Below are 21,216 nucleotides of genomic sequence, written 5' to 3'. Positions count from 1 at the left end.
ACCGGGTATAAAGAGGAGAGTAAAGGAGGGACCTATCTGCTACAACTACAGAGAAACTAAACGAGAGGAGTGGAAGCAGAAGAAAGAATTAAATCAGAGCAAAGGGAAATTCAGGGAACTCTAATTAGGAGGAATTATCCATGTATTGTGTCCCTGGAGTCCCTAATTTCAAGAGGAAAATGTCTGGCACCTCAGTAAGAGAGAAGAAGGACTACATAGTTGATGTTTGAAGTATTTATTTATGGATTACATGGAATTATCAAGGAGAAAGTGTACTATGTGTCAGATTATCATCCATATCATCCATTGAACATGAGCTTTGTTAAAGACTGTATGCTGGAACACCACTAACGTGCCCTGCTGAGTTTTATGCACTTGGAGACAGACACAAAGAATACCCAGGGCCTTGGAGAGTAACCTCCCCTCCTATGGAGCATCCACTATGCAGGGTATAAGGGGAATGGAAATTTTGGATTGAGACTTAGCCCCAGTATCGAGTGTGAGTCCAATCTTATACTGAGTCACCTGAGTCAGGGTTATAAAATTTTTCAGAACTCACTGATAGGGCACCACATGCACTGCTATAAAAAGGGTTCTTCCAGGGTTCCAATATATTGGTTGTTGCACTCAGGGGTGGACCCTTGTCCTGGAGCAGTGTAGAACGGCTCCCTGGTAGGGACCAGGAAGCACCTGCCCCCAAGGGGCGGAGCACTGGAGGAGACAGAGGCTAGGATGAGCTTCACCACTGGAAGCCCTCGGTCACCCCGGGTGGAGTCTGTAGGGACCCAAGCCGCTTGGACTTAGGTGGGCCTTGCAGGGTCTCCCGGAGAGGTAGTAGAGAGGCGTGCCCATGAGCAGCAAGGGAGCAAGGTCAGTCACTAGGCTGTAGGTCTGGAGAACCAAGGAAGGCCAGTACAGCGTAGGCAAAGACAAGGCAAGGGATAAAGCCAGACTCAGGAGACGTAGTCAATGGCAGCCGGGGTCAGAATTCGAGGATCAGTCCGAGGAGTAGTCAACGAAGCAGGGGTCAGGTTCCAGAGGTCAGATGAGGTCACAAGGCAGGCAGAGGTCAGGATCTAGGCAGCGAGCAGAATGGTCAAGGAACAGGCTGAGGTCAGTACCAGAGAGACAGTCCGAGGGTACTACCTGGGGAGACAGGACAAACAGATGCTGGAACAGAAGGACGCTGGAACAGAAGGATGCTGGAACAGAAGGATGCTGGACAAGGCTGGAACAGTAGATTGCTGGAACAGTAGGACGCTGGAACAAGGCTGGAACAAGACTGTGAACACAGAGGCAAACTAGTACACTTACAGTGCCGACCCGATTGCCAAGGCAAGAAGTGCCTTGGCAATCGAGTCGGCACTGTATGTTGACTCAGGGTGCGCCATGGAGCTAGGACCCGCCCTGGCCCTATAAGAGGCCGGGCGCGTGCACATAGGGGCGTGGCCAACGCCACTGAGGACGCCAAACTCCAGCGTGAGGCCTGGTGCGCAGTGGAAGGCCCGGCGATCGCTGTCGCGGGACACCGAGGCCTGGAGATGCTTGGGGCTGCCGCTTGGGAGGCCAACCCATGACCTGCAGAGGAGCTAGCGAGGTGAGCTGGCCGGACGCAGACGGGGCGTGCAACATTGGTGTACACTGATGTTGATTGACTTCAGATGTGTCTCTGTACAGCACTGCACATATCTAATATGAGCTACATACAGTTCAAAACATTATAGTGTATGTTCAATCAGGGTGCGCCGCAGAGCTAGGACCCGCCCCTGGCTCTACAAGAGGCCGGTCGCGCGTGCATAGGGGCGTGGCCAACGCCACTGAGGACGCCAAACTCCTTGTCCTGCATCCTTCTGTTCCAGCATTATAGTGTTTTGAACTGGACTTTTTAACTGTTTGATCAGCTATGATAGAGGTGGCCAATTCCGGTCCTAGTTTTCAGTATATCCACAATAAATATGCATGAATAGTTTTGCATGCAATGGAGGCAGTTCATGCAAATCTATCTCTTGCATATTCATTGTGGATATCCTGAAAATTTGGTCTGTTTGTGACTCTCAAGGACCAGAGCTGGCCACCCCCGGGCTATAAAGTGGATTAGACACCGTGTAATCCAAAAATAACCTTTTTATTGAGTGGAGACAATATATTCAAACAAACGCCCGACTCCAGCCGAGTTTTGCCCCACCAGGGGCTGCCTCAGGGGCTGTATGAAGAAGTTCTTTTTGAAAATGCTTTTTGTGAAACAAACTTCATTACACATTTGCTACAGCAGAATCGTTATCGCTCGCATTCTGAGCGGAGAATGTGAGCGATAACGATTCTGCTGTAGCAAATGTGTAATGAAGTTTGTTTCACAAAAAGCATTTTCATAAAGAACTTCTTCATACAGCCCCTGAGGCAGCCCCTGGTGGGGCGAAACTCGGCCGGAGTCGGGCGTTTGTTTGAATATATTGTCTCCACTCAATAAAAAGGTTATTTTTGGATTACACGGTGTCTAATCCACTTTGTTGCCCTGACGGCATTCTTAGACAACCCTACCCTCCTGTTTCATCAGTCACCCCTGGGCTATGATATGTCCACTGCTGATTATGGAGTTCAGTGCTAATGGGCTATTGTTTGGCATGCTATTATCATTGTTATTATTTATTAATCATGCATGTAGCTCATATTAGATATATGCAGTGCTGTACAGAGACACATCTGAAGTCAATTATATCAACATCAGTGTACACCAATGTTGCGCGCCCTGTCTGTGCCCGGCCAGCGCACAGGCCTGCTCACCTCGCTAGCTCCTCTGCAGGTCATGGGTTGGCCTCCCAAGCAGCAGCTGCGAGCACCTCCAGACCTCGGCGTCCCGTGGCAGCGACCGCAAACACATGGCAAAGTGAACACCGGCTAGGGTAGATGGGGTGGTGTGCTTAGATTCTTTCTGTGCTTGTTGGCTTAAAGCGGATTCAGAATATTTGAACTCATGGATCTGAATGAGTGTGTGTGTTTGTTTTAAATATGTGGTTGGATCTCAAGCACGCAGTGTTTAAGGAGCATGGCACCGCTGAGGAGGGGAAGGAATTTTCACTGATTTTGGTGCAAAGTCAGAGAGTAAGAAGTACCCACAGGCTTTGCACCAAATTTCTAAGGGAAAGTCCGCGTGTACTTTCCCTTGGAGATTTGCTGCGGGTACAAACTCCTCCCCCACCCCCCATGGGCTTTGTGCGGGTGAAGTTTTTAGGAAGAATAGTGTACATGCCGATTTGAAACCTCCCTCTACCTGTGTTATTTTCTGATCCTGCCCAAAACACAGCCCTGGGACGACCTCTCCCCCAAATGTGGCTAAAAGCATTTTTAACCAGAATGAGGGAGAACACTATTCAGACAAGCCAATGCACCTGGGTAGATGTCTATTTACCTACGTAGATGGCTTTAAATCTTCCCATCCTCCCTCTCATCTTGTGTTACACATTACCTGCCTAGGGGAGGGCGGTCATGTGAATTTGAAGATGCTCTCCCCAAACAAATACTTCACAAACAAGTATTTTATTGGAAAAATATAAAAAATATATATTGAAAGAAGAAAAAAGGCCAGCGTGCTCTTCTGAAGCATGGAACAATTCCTCCAGAAGAGTTAATTGTTCCAGTCTCGATCTAGAACTATTTTTAACATCTAAACTAAAATGGCTCCTTATTTGGGGAAGGGGAGGGGGGGATCTCTACTAACTAATTCTTGCCTTGTGTTTTATTGTATCTGGTACTTTCAGTTAAAAGTCTGCAGCAGCCCTGCTTAGTTTATAAACATGCAATGGCTATGTAGGGTACTCAGTTGCCCCATAAAAATAAGACGTGACATAAAACATACTAAAAAGGATTTCCCTGTTCTTGCTGTTAAAAATCAGAACTAAACAGCACTGGCGATAAGTCTGGCAGAGAGGAAACGCAGAAAGCAACTGCAGGGGGTGGAAGCAGCAAGTCTGTTTTAAATTTATTAAAAACAACTAATTACGCCTTTCCTTTGTACTAAAGCTTTGTAAGAAATCATTCTAATGGCATGAGGTGAAGGATATATAGCATTGAAAGGAGAGGAAGCTTACATATATAAAAGGGAACGGTTTGCCTGGGTCAGCACACATCCATCTTTCCAACTGTTTTATAATCACTTTTTAAAAACAGCAACAAGGGGTTCAGTGACACTGCTGTGACCAGTCGTGCATGCAAGAAAGCTGGATTAAATTCTCGAGCCTAGCTTCTGCTGCCTGGGTCAGCTGAAGTTAGGGATGCTGTGGAGCAGTATTCAAATTCCTCCCTCCCCCCCTGCCACCACCAGGGGTCTGGAAGGAGCCGTGGGTTTATGCCCTCCCTGGCCAAGGACTACTGTAGCAATTTACAGTCCTGTAACAACAGAGGTTGGCTGCATTGAGCTTCCAGGAAGGTGGAGGTAACCTGCACGGAGTGAGCATCCTTAAAACCTGACCATAACTAGGCATGGGGAAGCCAGATGTTTTTGGACAAGAGCCTCACTAATTTTGGATTATTGTGGATTATTACAAAACCTGATATGAAGATATGGAAGGGGGTCCTCTGTATTGGTTTAAGTGTGGCCCACCAGGAGATGGTGGAGGCTGGCACTGTGGCAAATTTTGAACATGCTTGGGACAGATATGGAGGTGAGAAGGGATTTGAGAGGTCAGGTGTAAGGCATGGGAAGGGATGTGGGGAGCTGGTGTTGACCATACAGATTTCCATATGCAAATCATCCTCACAGGGTGGTAGAAACCCAGAGGAAGAATCTCAACGGGGCAGACTGGATGGGCCATTTGTTTATCTGCTGTCATTGTTACTATCGGGCCGATACATTGGACGTGCGTTTTCCCTTACCCCTTATTCAGTAAGGGGCCGAAAACGCGCGTCCAACCCGCCGAACCTAATAGTGCCCTCAACAGCCTATTAAGTATTCCCGCGCGATTCAGAAAACAAAATGCGCAGCCAAGCCACACATTTTGCTTTCAGAAATTGGCGCCTACCCAAAGGTAGGTGCTAATTTCTTCGGGCACCAGGAAAGTGCACAGAAAAGCAGTAAAAACTGCTTTTCTGTGCACCCTCCAACTTAATATCATGGCGATATTAAGTTGGAGGCCCCGAAGGGTAAAAAAAGTAAAAAAAAAAAAAAGGAAATCGGCCCGCGGCTGTCGGGTCGAAAACTAGACGCTCAATTTTGCTGGCGTCCGGTTTCCGAGTCCATGGCTGTAAGCGGACTCAAGAACCGATGCCGGCAAAATTGAGCGTCGGCTGTCAAACCCGCTGACAGCCGCCGCTCTGGGCCAAAAGGAGGCGCTAGGGATGCGCTAGTGTCCCTAGCGCCTCCTTTTGCCTGTTTCTACTGCCGGGCCTCATTTAAATACTGAATCGCGCACACAGGCAAGTGACCTGTGCGCGCGCCGGGAGAGCAGGCATTTGCCCGCTCTCCCGCGGACTTTACTGAATCGGCCCGTATGACTGGACTATACACACACACACACATGAGAATTTTCCAGTGGAGGCTGAAAAGGATGAATCACCACCATGTCGGTCACCCCACATTCATTTTCAGTTTTTATTTTATTTTTTTCCTGGGAATTTCAAAGTTATAACAGAAAACATTCAGTGGAAAAATGGCTTTGTTATAACAAACAGGAGAAACATTAGTAGAGTATTAGAATACAGAAATTCCCCAGAAAAATAAAAACAACATGAAAACAAATGTCCCTAACTAACTATATGACATCCTGACTCTAAACACAGTCAGATATCGATTATATTAGTCTTGTAAACCAGTGGCACCCGAACCTGTTCTCAGAGATACCCAGTCAGTGGGGTTTGGAGGTTATCTGCAATGAAGATGCAGGATATCATTTTATATGTTTTGCCGCCCATGCATGCAAACAAAACATATCTTATGCATTTTCATTGCAGATACCCTGAAACCCAACTGGTTGATAGTCCTTGAGGACAGGTTAGGAAATCACTTTTGCAGGCAGATTCCTTTGTCATCCAACTTCAAATGTCTGACAGCGAAAACCAGAGCTGACTTTTTGAGCCAATAATTAGCTGGTATCACAACACAAAAGCTATGGAGATGGCCAGCCTGAAACCCCTTTCCAGCTATGTAAGATTATGCAAACCTGCTAGAAGAAAACACCTTCATACTTGTTGGTCAAAGGAAAGTAGAGCACAAAAAACATTCACTTGTAACCCCCTTCTGAACAGGGCACATAATATACATGTTGCATCCATCGCTGCTCGACGCCCTCACTCTGCCCTCTTTACCTCTGTGGTGACTCCCTCCGGGTCTGATGGACGGCTGGCTACCACAGCGTCTCCATGCCATCTCCCTCCGGCATTCCCGGACAAACTCGACGCTGCAACTCCGCCATCTTGTCCTGATACTTAGAGCACGCGTGCGCATCCTGACTCTTGTACCATCAAGGGAGCGAACCTCAGGGGCGTCCCCCTGAGATGACGTCATCTGCTTTCAATATTTAAAGGTCTTTGAAAACGCTAACAAACCGAGTTAGCAAGGATAAGCATATGGCTACGTACTCGCTTCGGCTATCCAAGCTACTCTGCCTCCTCGGACTTACCAGAGATACCCGCTCATCGGGGGCCTCGCTCTTTTCTTTACTTTCAGATTACAGATAGGAACCAGTACTCGCTCCTCGAGGGCCCATGTTCCTGAACACTCTGAAGATTCTCTACTGCCTGGAACCTATCACTGCTACAAACAAATATGAGTTACCATCGCTCTCTCAGAGCTTTCCCTGGAACCAGGTACTCGCTCCTCGAGGGCCTAATCCTTTCCAGCTCCTGAGCTTACTTGAGACCTTACATGAGTTTTGTCGTCTAGTTCCATTCATGAACTCTGCCTACTCTGCCTACTCACATTCTACAGTTTCTCAACAGCTCAGCCATCCTGGGATCGTTGTTCCAGTACCTGAGGGACTATAACCCTGCCGGGCATATCAGCTCACTACTGCCACCTCTGGTAGTTTCTAATAACCTGTTTAATAAAAGAACTCATTTTTGTCTGTCTCCATACTCCAGCCTAGCCGGTGGTCCCTCTTGGGGTATCCTCCCGAGAGCGTGGTCATCTGCCATCAGCCTAGGGACCCACCTACAACTATATAAGATTCATTACAGATTGCTACTCCTTAGCAAGATGATATCTGAGACTCTACAAGATTGCTGACTCCTCCCTCTCCAGGAGCCCGCTACACAGAACCTTCTCTACAGATTGCTCCTCCTATGTGCTTGCTCCTCTTCCATCAAGCATCTCCTGCAGTCTATAACAGATTGCTAACTCCTCACGGAGTTCTATAACAGATTGCTAACTCGAGCAGCAGATTTATAACAATACAAGAAGGTCTGGCATCTGATGAGCCAAGTGCCAGGTTCTCAGAAGGGTTCAAAAGAAGTTTGGGTCAAGCAGACGGTGTGGTGGAGCCAGGCCCAGAGGCTTGGAGGATGTAGAATGCCCTGAGCTGGACAGGGAATGGAAATTTAGAAGAATCCCCTCGATGACCCTGCTGTCTCCTCACTGCGCCAAACTTCACCTTGGTCAGAAAGATGGGGCTCACTTTGCAGATATCGTACAACAAAACTTTAATTTGTTGGTGTTTGGCAGCAGTCAGAATACATAACAAAGAATGAAGAAAAACACAGCTTAAATCAGGGTACACAGGCCTGCACGGCTAGGCTGTGGTGGTGACAATAAGAAAACAGAAAAGTTACCGTACTGAATTCTTCGTAATTATACACACCTTCCCTTGGCGAAGGTGAACTTCTTTACAAATACTGTTCCACTTTCTTCTCTCCAATATTTCCAAGTACACTCACCACTCAATTCAATCACTGTTTCTCATCTTTCTCGAAGAACTATGGTTCTCACAATCTTGACATCAATTTTACCACAATAAATGCTTCAGTACCCACTCTTTGGCCACTTAGTAATTCTTTCCATTCCTAACAGAAACTCTGTAACCCTTTAGCAATTTCTTCTGCCCTGTCCAAGCAAAAACATAGAACTTCCCTGGTATCCCTGGCTCTCACCCTACTGTGGATTTGTCATTCCGCCTTCTCCCCATCATCACCTCTACCTCTGGCGCTCAGGTCAGGTCCCCTGGTTGCTTTCCCTTGAGAAGAAACACCTCTCGGCTGCTTGCCTTTCCCCTTGAGGGAGAAAGCCCCTGCAGGGCCCTCTTGGAAAAGAGGCCACCCCAGGTGAACCCACTCCTCAGATGAATTCTCTCCAACTCCGGCGCCAGATCCTCAACCAGAGATTTTTTTGCTAGCTGAACACTCCTTCAACGGAACTTTATTCCCACTCTTAAAGGAGAATGTTCCTAAATAAACCATTATCCATTCTTCCCACATTTACACAGTGTAAGTGCACCATGAAATCTTATCAGAAAGGAAGCTTTCCAGTGGCCATTCATGACACACACCTTCCACAAGAATTTAGCAGTAACCGACAGCTTCTGCTATCCTACAGTATATCCACACTCCCCATTTACTCCAAACGTCTACAAAATGTATCCAAGTAGAGACTGGATAGTGTCCAAGGTTTCTTAGTGACAACAGGGCTCCTTCCTGGAAGACCCATCACACACTATTTATACTTTTACACCTTTCTAATGTGAAAATGAACTAATCATTTTGAGCCTTTCTAAATATCTGTTGGACACCTTTTATTCTATCATCTTTCTCATGTAAGAGTCATGCAGCATCCTTGTAGCTGTTTTGAAATTTGCCCTAGAGCTGGCTGCATTTATGCATGAAAAAATGCAATGCATGCTAAGACTGGAGATTAGGCAAAAGGCTCTGCATACATCAAAATAAATTTGAATAATTATTAATAATTTGCACACTTGGCACTGAGATTTAAAACCTTAAGCTAACCATCATTCACCAATAGCAATGGTGAGGAAACGCCAGATATGAAATGTCAACCAAGTCTAGTTCTCAAGCTGTCCACCAGGAATAGTTATGAAATGTATTTGGATGCAATGACTCCAGTTTATATCTGGTTTACCTATTTCATTTATTCAGAAAACAGATGTTTTCTTAGCACTAGAGGACCAAAGTCTGACATTCCTGATGTTGAAACACTTCTGTAACTTCTGTATATAATAAAACATGCTGAAATCAATATGAATGGCACAGTATAATTTGTCTTTCATGTTACTGTTTTTTCTATGTATGGTAGTGATCCTCATATCAGTTTTTATCAACAAACTTTCTTGCAGATACATTATTATAATACAAGGAGTACCCGGTGCCATCCAAGATAATGCACAATGCATAATTAAGCTCTGGAATTCATTGCCAGAGGATGTAGTGAAAGCTATGAGTGTAGCTATGTCTAAAAACAGTTTGGACAATAAATCCATAAATCATTATTAAAGTGGTATTGAAGATATCCACTGCTTATTCTTGGGATAAGCAGCTTGGAATCTACTCCCTGCCAGGTACTTGTGAACTGGATTGGCCACCTTTGGAAACAGGATACTGGCCCTGATGGACCCTTGGTCTGTCCCAGTATGGCAAATCTTATGTACTTATTACAAATCCATGGCCCAAAGAGTTTATGGTCTACTTTAAGCAAAGGGATGTTAAGCAACTAGTTCAAGATCACACAGTGAGTGGTGGATGGGGGAAATTGGACCATGATCTTCAGGTTTCCAGGTCTCTACTATCAGTCCTTTATGAATATGGATTCTTAAAACAAATGGAATAATGCTGTGTCATTTTTGGCAGAAGAAGACCTATACCACAAAATTTTCTTTTCAGCAGTCTTCACAGTTTTTCTTTCACAGAATCCTTTAATTTCAGAGACCTACAGTGGTTCTCTGGGCTGCACCCAAGGCAAGAACTGTTGATGGTCTTGGAGAAAGCTAGCACTGAATGATTCCATCATCAGTGGCAGGGTCAGATGTGGAATGGCCATTACAACAATAATGCACATTTCAGAGTCAGCTGCTGCTGACAATGTATACACCAACTGGCAAATGCCGTCTGGCTGTAACAAATTGGAAGAAATACACATTCTTTTCTATTACATAATACATTCATTTTGCAGGAATGCATTGATAAAATCTATTTTAATTATTTCTCTTCATGTAACTGATTGTTCACAGGGGCAGTAGTTTCATGGTTTTGACAACACAGTTTCATCCAGATTTTCTGTTCTCACCAGCTGTCTCACTGGGATATCCTGCTCCTATAACAGCACGGGTTGTAACTGAGGAATGGGTCAGATTGCATAGTTGGTCTGACATAGAAAGATGCTGTTTGTAAACAACTCGGGGCAGGGACCTATTGACCTATTGTACCTGTGTCTTGCTGATTTATTGCTCTGCTGTCTGCAGGCGTGCAGTAGTGGTCTCTTTTGACAATGTACACATTACTCAAGCCCTAGGAAATGTAAATCTCTCCCCACCCCCTTCCTAAAATGTATTTGGATGCTTCTGCTATGTCACGGTAGTTCAAATATAAACTTCTCTGTTTTTCTGCTATTTTTCTTGCTCCAAATTCACCTTCTTCTATTTTCTCCAAAATTGTATTTTTTATTTCTTAAAATGTTACTTCCTTTTAAATTAAAAGTGTAAGATATTGGCATCCTAGGAGTGGCTAATTAAAAAAGCTTCAGATGTGTATTACTTTTCAGAAAACAAAGTGACAGGAAGACAAAAGGATATTTTTTGTTTTGTTTTGTTTTAAATACCCTGTGCTGTTTTGTTTTTAAAATGGCTTTGGGTAGTGCCACTTAAAAGAAAGTCCAGAATTTCTGTGGACTTTCAATCATACCTTTGCATACAATAAATAAATAAATATATAAATAAATTATTCAGCAAGAGTGCAATAAAATGAAGAAATAATAGAAAACATTTTAAGAACATGATAAGAAGATAATCACAGTTTGAAAGTAGTTTGAAGAGTTAAACCTTTTAAATCATTTGCAGTGAAGCATGATCGCCATTAGATGGCAGTATGTCCTCATCCATATTCTCATACAGCACGTCTCAAAGAGCTGACTGAGCAGAGCAAGCGGTTCCACAGCCACTCAGTTGTTAGAATATCCACAATGAATATGCATGAGACATATTTGCATACATTGGAGATTCAATTTAATTCAGTAAAAATGTTTTCTACAGGAACAGATATAGTTGTCAACTAGCTCCATTTTTTCAGGATTACCACATGCATGGATTTGTAGCTCCTGCTTTTCCCAGGGAAATCAGAACTGCAAATTCATGCATGCATATGTAAACAGTTATCTCCATTTAACCATTTATGTATTTGATCTAAACATTTTAGTTTACTGAACAAAACTGAAGCACCAAATGGGACGTAAACCATCGTACCCCTGCTTTGGGTGAACAATAGAGTAATAAATCCCAATTACAAATAAATAAATCCAGGACAGGCTTGGTCTGTACTGAAAAAGGAAGACAGTTGGTAACCCGAGGTTCAGAATGGGGGAAAAGTCATTTTTTGGATAAAGCTCCAGAGGACACTAACATCTGTTACAATACCACTGTTTTAGATATTTGCATCTGTACCTGCTAATCCAGGGCTTCCCAAACCTGTCCTGGGGACCCCACAGTCAGACAGATTTTCAGGATATCGACAATGAATATACATGAGAAAAATTTGCATGTGATAAATTTGCATATCATGGAGACTCAGTATTCATTGTGGATATCCGACTGGCTGAGGGGTCCCCAGGTCAGGTTTGGGAAGCCCTGTCCTTTACTGATACTCATATTACCACCTCCAATTCCTGCCATGTTCACCTCTGACCTTTGCTGCCACCTGTACCGTTCTCTTATTTGCTAGGGTTGGGACTGGGACCAGAGACTTCCTTACCAAGAATAGGAAGCCTCTGGGTCTCACGGACACCTACCCGCTCAGATTTTCAAGACGTTCCTAATGAATATGCATGAGGTAGATTTGCATACAGTTGAATCATACAAATCCATCTCATGCATATGCATTGGGAATATCCTGAAAACCTGAGTGGACTATTGTCCATAAGATCTGGTTAGAACTGTGGACCCTTGGACTGGGATGAGGGATGGTGCTACCACTGAGGAATGGCCCCCAATGGTTCTCGTCACCGGCTGGTGGTACAGGTGAGGACAACCTGGCTGGAGCTTCACCTATACCAGCCCTCGTTCCTCGCAGGTTGAGCCCTTGGGTGCCGGGGCTGTCAGGTCTTAGGTACGGGTCACCTCAATGAGAACGTAAGTGACAGCAGGCAAAGGCAAAGTCAGGAGTCCAGGTCGGAGTTGGCAGCAGAGGTGCAGAACGAGAGTCCAATTTGAAGATCCGGGGCAGGCAGCAGACAGGCAGAGACAAGAAACCAGGGCAAGGATCAAGACGGGCAGCAGACAGGCAGAGACGAGGAAGCAAGCCAAAGTCAGAACCAGGAGATCAAGCCGAGGAGGGAAGCACAGGAACTGGAAGACGAGGAGAGGAATGGAGTCAGGAACACAGGCATGGGCAGGAAAGCAGGAACTGGAACGCCATAGAAAACATTTTTACTGAATGAAATTGAATCTCCAATGTATGCAAATATGTCTCATGCATATTCATTCACACTGGAACAGGAGCAGGAACAGAACCAGGTTCAGGATCAGGAACTGAAGACAGGAATTTGAAGACGTCAGGAACAGCAACTAGCACTCCGTGGAGACGACCTGTTGCAAAGGCAAGGATCTGGAGACTGAGGCAGGGTTTAAATACCACTCAGTCCTGACGTCATCCATCGGAGCCAGGCTGAAGTTTCCCGCCATGGCCCCTTTAAGAGACGGAGTCTCCCGCGCGTGCGCACTTAGGGAGAGCCCCGCTGGGAGGAGGACGCCGGGTTCAGAGCCGCGTGGGAGTCCATGGTCTTCCGCGACCAGGAGCCACAACAGATCTGGAGGTTGCCTTCTCCTGTTCTCTACACTCCATCTCACAAACATCACATGATTTCAACTTCTGCCATTTTACTCAGCTGCAGGAATAGCTTGCACTTCCTGCAGCAGAAAGCTTGAACCTGAAACATGCGCCTTTGACCAGAATGTAGAAATGTCTCTTATTTTTTAATTTAAACTGAAAAAACCCCAGAGTCAGAAGCAAACCCGACAGGACACATATCGCCCTGCAAAAATGAATGAAACAATCAAACTGCCTCAATGTGAAATTATACTAACACAAAATGAGCACTTGACTTTACAAAGATTCTGCACACTCCATAGGGTTTGGTGCTTTGAGCTGGCAGAGCTGTGAAAATCTCAACCATGACTTATTGCAGGGTTACCAGATGGCTCCAAGTCATGAGGGATGGATTGGATGGCTCAGACCTGATTTTGCCCCATTGCATCTACAGGCTTGTAATTCCAAGTTATCCAAGAAAAGCAGGAAATACAAGTCCCTGTATGCAATGGAGCTAAATCAGGAATGGCTCAGCTATCCCCCAATGACCTGGCACCAGCTGTGCGACCTTATTTATTGGCAGACCTAATGCACTTACAGTGGTTCTCTAGACAATAAAACATATCCTGACAAACTTTCTATTGGGGCAATGGTTTTAAAGGTCAAGGTAGTCATAAAAATAGACCAGAATAGATGGACATAAAGGCACTTGGCTTGGGACTGGTCCTTTTATGTGTTATCTGTTCAGTTCCTTTTCATCAAGGTCTGTGGCTGGGCATGTGCCCAGTTCCCACAGCCAGAAAACAAAGTTCTGGTTAGCCTAAAGATTCAACATAAACATTTAATAGCTGACACGTTCCCAGGAATTCCAACACTTTTAGAAATATTTTAGAAATACTTCTTGAAGGCAATGATGGCTATCTTGGGAGGGAGGAAGCTGCGTTCCTACCTCACTGACTTTGTAAGTAATTGATCATCAAGGCAGTGCCCCAGCTCTGTCAAGACTCTTAACTTCATGAAACTTTTTCATGTCTCATTGCATAAGTTTTGTAATCTTTTCAACCTGCTTTCTAAACAATAATTCAGCCTACTTGGAAGCAGAAAATCTCAGACAGCCATGATTACAGCATGTCTGGCTTGATAGAGACAGTAACAATTTTCTCTTGTGTTAAAAAAAATAAATAAATAAAAATAAACAAAAAGACCACAACAAAATCTGTAGGCAGAAATCCAAAGGGCAGTTGTGGTGTGCATCCACTGAAAGGTTCCACTAGATGGCACTCTAGATCCTAGAAACCATTAATTTACCTTTCCAGTGAAAACCCTAAAGAACCAGTTGTCATGTTATGCGAGGTCAGTTTTGCACATCACTGACACGAGGACAGAGTGAATATCCTGACAACCTGACTGTCTGTAGGGTCCCCAGGACAAGTTTGGGAAGCCTTATGTGAAGAACCCAGTTCATCTGACCTTATTCTATGACAAGGGTAGGCAACTCCAGTCCAAGAGTGCCACAAGCCGGTTAGGTTTTCAAGATATCCACAATGAATATGTATGAAATTGATTTACATGCAGTGGAGATGATTGTGAGGCCCTTTTGGGTAGTCCTTGCCTTCCATCAGCAGAGGGCATTGGTGGGCCTCTTGGACATTGGCTAGTCCTCCCAGCTCCATGGCCCACACTTTCTGCTAGTGGCCATCTTGTTCTTGTTTGGACACAGTTATATTCCAAGCTCACAGCACATTGCCAGAGCTTGGTCTTCATTGGCCTGCATTTGGTCCTAGTCTTGGGTCTTTGTTTTGTGTTCCTGTTCATTTCTAGATTGTTTCATGTTTCATGTATCTTGTATTCTTGTTTAGTCCTAGTTTGCTTTGTGTATCCAGTCCTGCAATGGTCCTACCTGCTTCTGTGGGCGCCTTCATGTCTCCAGGTTTGGTTTCCATCTTGTCTTAGTGTGTGATTTGTGTTCCCTGTTGTTCCTGTCTGTCCTGCCAGCTACCAGCACCGGAGAGCTTATCCTGAGGGAAAGGTGCCCATCACAGGCAGAAGACACCCTACACTTGTTTCTGTTAAAACCTGCCAACTTCTACCTGTCTGTGCCCTGCCCACTCTTAGCTTTGGGGTCACACCTTTGGCTGACTATGTCATCATAGTGATACATACAAATACATCTCATGAATATTCAGTATAGATATCGTGAAAACCTGACTGGCTTGAGGCACTGAAGGACTGGAGTTACCTACCCTTGTTCTATGACCATGGGGCAACCCAATGATGAATCTGACCCCATAAGCCACATTTAAGAATTGAGCAAAATTAGGTGTAAAAAAATGCAAAAGAACTTGCAAGTTATTTTGATTGTACGATTTTGAAACAGTACATCTTTTATCAGGGATTTCATTTCCTGCAACTTCTGGAAGGAAAGAAATTACACAGAAAAAGGCATGAAAGAAAATTTATTTATTTATTTATTTAACATTTTTCTAGACCGACATTCGTTGGGAACATCACATCGGTTTACATGGAAAATAACATTATAGGGTTATCCATAGAACTAAGAAATAATACAAACTAATATCTTGCAACAGGGATTAATGATAGAAACGTAACTAAGAAAAAAGAATGATTTCAACTTAGAATGGAGATGATAAGAACTATACAATATAGTACAATGAGAACAGGAGATTAATTATTGTTGTCTTGTTTATAGGGCTCTACATAGAACTAAGAAATAATACAAACTAATATCTTACAACAGGGATTAATGATAGAACGTAACTTGGAAAAGAGAACAATATAAATTTAAAACAGAGATGATAAGCGCTATATAATATAATACAATGAGAAATGGAGATTAATTATGTTGCTGCCAGACTTTTGCCCTCACCAGGACTAGACTTTTTTTTTTCAAAACTTTTTATTTAACATTACCATAAACAACCAAGAAACGATGAATCATAAAATATTAGCAAACCGAGCAAAGTACATACAAAAGGAATAAATACAAATGATATAGCTTGGTAGAACCCATTCAAACAACACCCCCCCCCCCCCCCCCCGCAATCTGCTTTCTCCAAGTCCAGTACGGTTCCCACATCTTCTTATCCTATTTAGCCAGATTTCCTCTAAGCATGAAGGTCATATGCTCCATGATGGCATATCTGCAATACTGTTCTTCCAGAATGCCAGCAAAGGTAATGTTTTCCACTAAAACGCAATAGGCAGACATGCAGCATGCAAAAGGTGGGAAACCAGATGTTTAGTGTGTTTATGTAATCCCAAATTCTCCCAGGTTCCCAGAAGACACAGCTGAGGAGTCCATGAAATGCGCTATTGAATAATCGATTGTATGTCTCATTGTATTGAACCCCAAAATGAATGGACCAGTACAGATATATATTTTGTTTTCTCCATATCCTCTCTAACAGACCAGGGCTAGATTTAAGAGCTAAGCAAATGTCTTGTTCTCTTTATTGCAGAAGTTTTCATTTATACAATGTTTTTATTGTGAAATATTTTCAGAAAATTAAATCCTTGGGCAAAAGAGTAGTTATTTCAAAGTTGTGCTAGTGGCAACTTACAGATTTTTTTTGCATTTTTCAGGCCCCAGTATTGTCCAGTCATAAAAAGTTGATGCATGTCATTCTACAAAGACATTTTACAAGATGATTGGTGTTCTCAAAAAGTGGAAACATTGGACATTGTCCAAAATGTGGCAATGTGTGTACCTCTTCTGTTTGGCCAGCTACATAAAATAGGTGAAAAATCTTCAGAGGGACAGCCGTATCAGTCTGGTGTAGCAAAAATGACAGGAATCGAGTGGCACCATATAGACTAACCAATTTATTAAAGCATGAGCTTTTGAGGACAGAGTCGACAAAAATGAACTCTGTCCGTGAAAGCTCATGCTTTAATAAATTGGTTAGTCTATAAGGCGCCACTCGATTCCTGTCATAGATCAGGTGATTTATTTAAAAAACATATGAAGTTCATATTCAGTCACTGTCTAGATAGTAAAGTTTGCTGGATAAACTTCTCTGGCTAACTTTGGAGGTATATTCAGTAGTACAGCCGCGCTATTGAATATAGCTGGCTAACTTTAACTGACTAATTTTAGGACAGCGCTTTGGCCCAACCAGACTTAGTCAGCTATATTATCCAGGTAACTCTGAATATCGGAGTTAGCCGGTTAACTTAACCGGCTTACTCAGTTCCTCCCAGTTACATCCCCGGAATGCCCCTAACTTATCTGGCTAAAATTTAGCTGGCTAACTTATTAGTCAGCTAGAATTTATCCTGATAAGTGCCCAAATCTTCATTTAGTTGTATTTTGATTTGTTTAATTGATTTTATATTCCACTGTTCGGCTCTTCAAAATGGATTACATTCAGGTACTGTAGGTATTTTTCTAGACTCAGACTGCTTACAATCTAAGGCCTAGAGCCACTAAGTCACAATATTTTTTTCCCGGGAGGGTTCCATTTATCGTGGGGGGGTGTGTGTGGGGGGGGGGGGGGGTGTTGCCGCAATAGTAGGCCCCTCCCCCCAAAATACACCATAGCTGTATGTTTTGTTTTGTCTTGCGGCCAAACACCGTGGGGAAAAAACATGGCTAGCAGCCCTTAAGGTGCGATGGCAGCCCCTAACTCAAGGGACCGCCATCGCATTAAATAGCTGACAGCAGAAAACCTGGCCGCAAAAAGATAGAATTGGGTGGGGGGTCAGGGTTGATCCCCGGCTCAGCTGCGATGTCCAAAAGTGTTAAAAAAAAATAAGTCCATGTGTGGCGATGACCCCACCCTCACTCCCAATTTGTCCTTAATACAAAGTGCCCCCCAACCCTGTCTTCAATAAAGAGTACCCCTCCTTTCCAAAGACATGAAACCTGAGGCAGGTTCCTCTCCCACCCCCCACCTCAATAGTACTCCCAAATTGTTGTATAGTGCCCCCCTTACCTCCCTCTTTCCCCATCCCCCACATGGCCTAGGTCCTATGACTGGGGCAAGGTCATATCTGCTCCATCTTGAAAAATGGTGCCAACCGGGCCTAGGGCTAGGGGACACCCTGGGCCCCATCACGGGAGCTGTAACAGCTTTTGGAAGGTTTGAGGGGGTGAGGGAGGCCGGGGGAGTTCCCACGAACTACCAATGAGTTTTCTGTGACATTAGGAGTATGGGGGGGAGAGGGCGAGTTAAGTGGGGGGCATTATACCCTTTTAGCAAGAAAAGGGGCCAAAAAATTGCTTTTTACCACAAGCCTAAATGACGGTGTCAGCAAGCCTGTCGTTGTAGTTTTGATGAAAAACCCAACCGGTCTTCTCAATCATTCACCATCATTATTTTCTTTATTAAATTTCAAAAAAAAAATTTTTGTTATGTATTTTTTCAATTTTCTTAAAAAGTACTCAACTCTCATCCATGAGAGATATATATAAATGGCAGTCTCTTTTATAAAATAATAAACACAGTCCAACACGGCCGGTGTTTCGCAATAAATTGCTTCTTCAGGGGCATATGAGAATATTATTGCAAGAGTCTTTGCCTGCAAGACCAAGAATAGTGCATTCAATAAAATATGTTATAATTCGGAGGATCAGAAAGATTACTTATCTGAACACCGGAGGCTACCGATTTCAAGATGGACTCGAGGTCTCTGTAGTCTTCTTCTCGGGAGAGAGGAAACGAGGCTGACGTGAAACGTCTCGTTATATACTCACGGTGTGATGTCACACAATGATGTCACTGAAATGCAAATCTTCAATGCATTATTTACCTTCAAAATGAGAAAACAGTGTGTCAAATTGTATCAGAGAAAGACACGCAAATCAAGCTCAGTATTTAGCTCTTTGGGGCTCACAGTATCAAGTCGGTAAATCCATCTTTGTTCAGATCGTAAAAGTTGTTGTTCACGATCACCACCGCGCCAGTGCTCCGGTATGTGGTCAATGGCACAAAAAGATAAATCTTCAAAACAATGAGCAAATGCAGCACAATGTGTCACCAGGGGTTCATCAACGCGTAAATTCTTAATGTTAGACCGATGTTCGATCATACGTGTCTTCAGGACCCGCTTAGTCTTTCCAATGTATATCAAATCGCAAGAACAGCGAATAAGGTAAACAACCATTGTGGACAAACAAGAAGTCACATACTTAAAAAAAATTGTATAACCCGAAGGTAACACAAGTTTGTTAGATATTGTCATAGAAGATATACAAATAGTACAATTATTACATGGGTGATGAGATCCAGTTAAAAGATTATCAGTATCAAGGAAAGTGGAAAAGTCAGAACGCACTAATAGTTTTTTCAAATTCGGGGCTCTGGAAAAAGTAATTTGTGGTGGGGAGATAAAAATCTCTTGCAGCTGTAAAACATGCCAATTTTTGAGAATAGACTGGCGAATGGTGTGAGCTTCAGCAGAAAATGGAAGTATACATGTATATTGAAGAATCTTCATCAGAGCGAGAATGAAAAAGCCATTCCCGATGGGCAAATTTTGCTCGTAAATATGCCTTCCTAACACAAGAACGCGGATATCCTCTTTGCAAAAACCATGCAGATAGATGTTTTGCTTGTATTTCAAAATCAGCAAGAGTGGTGCACAAACATCTAAGATGAATAAATTGGCTGACAGGCAAATTGGATTTAAATGTCCGTGGATGGGCACTTTCAAAATGTAAAAAAGTATTTGAACACACTGATTTGCGAAAAATGGAAGTTATGAAACCAGATTCTGTCATAGTAATCTTGATGTCCAAAAAAGCAATAGAGGTACACTGGATATTAGCAGAAAACTTTAAATAGGAATTGCGTGTATTAAGCCAATCAAGAAAAATTGCAAAACTTTCAATATCCCCTTTCCAGAGGACAAACTCGTCATCCACGTATCGTTTCCATATGATGGTCTGATTATGGAAAGGATGATCTGTCAAGAACTGTTCTTCAAAATGATCCATATATAAATTAGCCAAGTCCGGGGCCATGGTTGCACCCATGGCAGTGCCTCGGATTTGCTGATAAAATCTGCGATTAAAGGCAAAGAAATTTTCTTTTAGTGCTATCTGTAATAAACGTGTCAAAAAAGCACTTGGAATATGATGAGGACGTGGACTCTTTTCAAAGAACAAACTCGCAATCTCTATTGTCTCATCCTGGGGAATAGAAGTGTACAACGCTTCTACGTCAAGGGTGACCAATTTTACATCTGTAGTGTCAATTTTTAGTTTTTCCAAAAAGGCAACCATATCAGAGGAGTCTCTAATGTAAGAAGTCATTTTTGGAATAAATGGTGCCAAAAAATGATCGATAAATCGAGATAAGGGTTCTAATAAAGATCCACAACATGATACTATTGGTCGTCCAGGCGGATGCTGTAAATCTTTATGTATCTTAGGGAGGGTGTAAAAGACTGGAACTCGTGGGTGAGATTTTATCAAAAATTTTGCCTCTTTAGGAGTTAAAAAGCCCATTTTTGAACCATGAGTGACAATCTCAGAAATGGTTTTTTGTAAAGATTTTGTAGGGTCTTGATCCAACAGTTTGTAAAATCGAGTGCATTGTAATTGGAGATTAATTTCCTGTTCGTAAGTTGATCGGTCTTGCAATACAATTTTTCCACCTTTATCAGCGGATTTTATGATCAAATTTCTGGGTGCACGCAATTCCTGGAAAGCATTCTTTTCTGAACGTGAAAAATTGAAAAAGGATTTGGTGGTAGAATTAGATCCTAGAACAGCAATATCTTTGGAAACCAATTGATAAAATAATTTAATTGCCGGATCGTCTGGTCCAGATGGTAGAAGATGGTAGAAGATGGTAGAAGATGGTAGAAGATGGTAGAAGGATTGGAAATTACCAAAGCATCATAACTGGAAGAATGAGATTCAAAAAATAATCTCAATTTTAAGGTTCGTACAAAACGAAACAAAGCCACTTGCAGGGAAAATGAGTCAGTCCGAGGAGTAGGAACGAATGACAGACCACATTCCAAAACCATACTTTGAACTGATGTTAATACAAAAGAAGAAAGATTTAATATTAAAGATTCTTGGCCTGCTGAGACTGAGTGACCCTCATTGATTGTTCTGATTGATCGAGCACTGGATGTCGATAGTATCGATTGCTGTAAGCACGGCGGGACCCCCGCATGCTCTGCCCTAAAAAAGGTGCTGTAGTTGATCTTGTATTCTCATTACGTCGATTGCGATTGCGTGATTCATCATCACCCGAGGAATCATCTCCGCTAGAATCGAAGGTAACGTGCCGT

Source organism: Rhinatrema bivittatum, chromosome 8, assembly GCF_901001135.1.
Source record: "Rhinatrema bivittatum chromosome 8, aRhiBiv1.1, whole genome shotgun sequence".
In the NCBI taxonomy this organism is placed as follows: Eukaryota; Metazoa; Chordata; class Amphibia; order Gymnophiona; family Rhinatrematidae; genus Rhinatrema; species Rhinatrema bivittatum.
The sequence above is the reverse complement of the archived record's forward strand: the minus strand, read 5'-3'. Positions refer to the sequence as shown.